A 3,188-nucleotide genomic window follows, 5' to 3' on the forward strand; every position below is an offset into this window, starting at 1 on the left:
CCCTTCGTACTGTGCTCAACTTCTCCATGTTTTTTGGTTTTCACCCCATTATTGAAGTTCTTTTTGGGCAACTCCTTTGAACCCGCTCCTTTTCATTTTTGCCACCCTCGCCCTGAAGTCAGGGAACCAGAGAGGTTTGTCCCAGCCACCCTCACTGTGACATCTGGCCCCTGAGCAGGGACCCTGACATCCCGTTACGCCAGCTGGGGTTAGCTGAGAGATAGGCCAGGGCTCCTTGGGATTCTGGATTGTGCCTGGCCCAGTGGATTTCCCATCACTTCGAGGCACCTGAGCCAGCATTGGTGGGGATGATGATGGTTTCCTCCTGTGGAGGATTGCAGGTGGGTTTGGGAAAATGAAGGACATTTATCACCCATTTTGCCACAGTGTTTTTAAAATATGGATCCACATCCCATCACTGATTTGGGGCATTCCGGTGGCTGTTCCCCCCAAGGCGGAGAGGGAGAAAAATGGGTGGTCAGTTGTCCAAAGTAGAAAGGAGCTTATATGGACACTTTAAGTTAATTCTCACTGATCATGACAAAATATTTTCAAAGAAAATTTTAAAATCAATCGTGAGGTAGATCATTAAAAATTTTCCACACACTTATGCTGACGAAATCCATACCACTCAATATTGTGACTCTGTGGGATTTAAATTGTAAACCTTTTGATCAAAAGAGACCCCACTGCACCCCGCATTCTCCCCTTCTTCTACACCATTCTTGAGACCCTTCACCAGCAAGCTGTGTGTCAAAAACTTGATCCATCAGTCACTCCTAACCCGGAACCTCCCCTAAGGAGACAGGTGGTAGGGCTTGGAAGTGTTCTCCTTGTGTGATGAGGTTGTTGCATTGTTCAGGATTTTTCTCAGCATGGCATTTAACTCTAGAACATTTCAAATGAGGGTATATAGCAAGCAGAGCAGGGCAGGGGCTTCATAAAATGGAAAATCCTGTCTTTTTTAATCTACTGTTCTGGGCTGCCTGGATGGGAAATTGCACACAGATATTCATCTCTCAGTTCAAGTAAGAAAAATAAAAACATTTTTTCTCAGATGATAATTAACGAGGCAGAGAAAAAAATCAGCACAAGGCGTCTTAGAGGCAGCATCAGTTCTGCTTTTCCAGCCTCCTCAGGATTGCTCTGATGTTGCCATCAGAGCCTCCACAAACAGAGCTGCCCCTGGGCAGTGCCAGAGCTGGGAGGGGTCTGCAGGGCAGAGCTGAGCCCCCAGGGCTGGGCTGGGCTCTGGCAGCACTGGCAGGGCCCAGCCCTGGGCACGGGGAAGCAGCTGCTGACAGGGACAGCTCCAGGCAGCAGAGCCCTGGGCAGGCAGAGGGGGGAAAGTGCCCGCAAGCTGTGCTGGGATATTTAAAGCCTTCTGTAAACCAAACTGTTCCATGATTACTTTTTTTACAGGTCCCCATGCCAAGACAGCAGAAATGTCCAACAGCAGCTCCATCAGGCACTTCCTCCTGCTGGCAGACATTTCCTGGGAACTTAATACAGTAGAAAAGAGGCAGTTCAAGAAATTTTTAGAGTGTGTGGAAACCAATCTTTTGTCACGAGTGGCGAGTGGGCCCACCAGGGGAGGGGCTGTGTTAGATCTTTTTATTTTCAAATAGAGATGGGCTGGTGGGAGATGTCGTGGTTGGAGGCCACTTGGGGCAGAGTGTTCATGAAATTATAGTGTTCTTGATATTTGGTGAAATGAGGAGGAACATCAATCAGACTCTTACACTGGACTTCTGGAGATTTTGGCTTCGTAGGAGGCTTATCCAGAGAGTTCCTTGGGAAGCAGCCCTTAAAAGCAAAGAGCTTCAGGAAAAGTGGACATGCTTCAAAATAACAATCTGGAGGGCACAGGAACAGACTGTCTCTGTGTGCCAAAAGATGAGACATTGAGGCAAACACCCAGCCTGGATAGGCAATGAGGTTTTGGAGGACCTTAAGAATAAAAGGAGGATGTATCATCTTTGGAAGGAGTGTCTGGTTTCTCAGGAAGTACTTAATGCTAGAGCATGTAGGAAAAAATTAGGGAGGCCAAAGATCAGTTTGAACATAGAATGGTGACTTCAATAAAGGATTATAAAAATGTTTTTACAAATATATTAATGGTAAAAGCCTGCACTTCTGCCTCTTGCTGGGCATCTCCCTGGCTGCCCTCCTGGGCAACGGCCTCATCATCAGCGCCGTAGCCTGCGGCCACCACCTGCACACGCCCATGTTCTTCTTCCTGCTCAACCTGGCCCTCAGCGACCTGGGCTCCATCTGCACCACTGTCCCCAAAGCCATGCACAATTCCCTCTGGGACACCAGGACCATCTCCTACAAAGGATGTGTTGCACAGGTCTTTCTCATTTTCTTCTTCCTGTCAGCAGAGTTTTATCTCCTGACCATCATGTGCTACGACCGCTACGTGTCCATCTGCAAACCCCTGCACTACGGGACCCTCCTGGGCAGCAGAGCTTGTGCCCACATGGCAGCAGCTGCCTGGGCCAGTGCCTTTCTCTATTCACTGCTGCACACAGCCAATACATTTTCCCTGCCCCTGTGCCATGGCAATGCCCTGGGCCAGTTCTTCTGTGAAATCCCACACATCCTCAAGCTCTCCTGCTCCAATTCCCACCTCAGGGAACTTGGATTTTTTTATGTTTTCCATCTGTTTAGCATTTTGCTGCTTTGTATTCATTGTTTTCTCCTATGTGCAGATCTTCAGGGCTGTGCTGAGGATCTCCTCTGAGCAGGGAAGGCACAAAGCCTTTTCCACCTGCCTCCCTCACCTGGCCATGGTCTCTCTGTTCCTCAGCACTGGTACATTTGCCTACCTGAAGCCCCACTCAATGTCCACCCCATCCCTGGATCTGGCCCTGTCACTTTTGTACTCGGTGGTGCCTCCAGCCCTGAATCCCCTCATCTACAGCCTGAGGAACCAGGAGCTCAAGGCTGCAGTGTGGAGACTAATGAGTGGAAGGTTTCAGAAACATTAAACTGCTGGCCAGTTTCTGCAAATCACTTGTAATAAAAGTAATCTTTGCTGGTATTTTTTTGGGTTGGTACTTGTATTTTTTCCTGTGATTTCCATTTTTTATATTGTAAAAAAACCAATGTGATTGTTTGTGCCATTTCTCATTTCGTTTCTCTCCTCATTTAGATTAGCCACAGATTGTGTCAACAAAGAATTG

The 3,188-nt window shown here is 47.9% G+C and overlaps 1 pseudogene; it reads left to right on the forward strand.

Annotated features, from left to right (window-relative positions):
- The first annotated feature begins 1,445 nt into the window (after positions 1–1,445).
- LOC120500050 lies at positions 1,446–2,993 on the forward strand (annotated as a pseudogene).
- Positions 2,994–3,188: the final 195 nt, after the last annotated feature.

The sequence above is a fragment of the Passer montanus genome, unplaced genomic scaffold (assembly GCF_014805655.1).
Source record: "Passer montanus isolate IOZ18808 unplaced genomic scaffold, ASM1480565v1 scaffold1743, whole genome shotgun sequence".
Classification (NCBI taxonomy): Eukaryota; Metazoa; Chordata; class Aves; order Passeriformes; family Passeridae; genus Passer; species Passer montanus.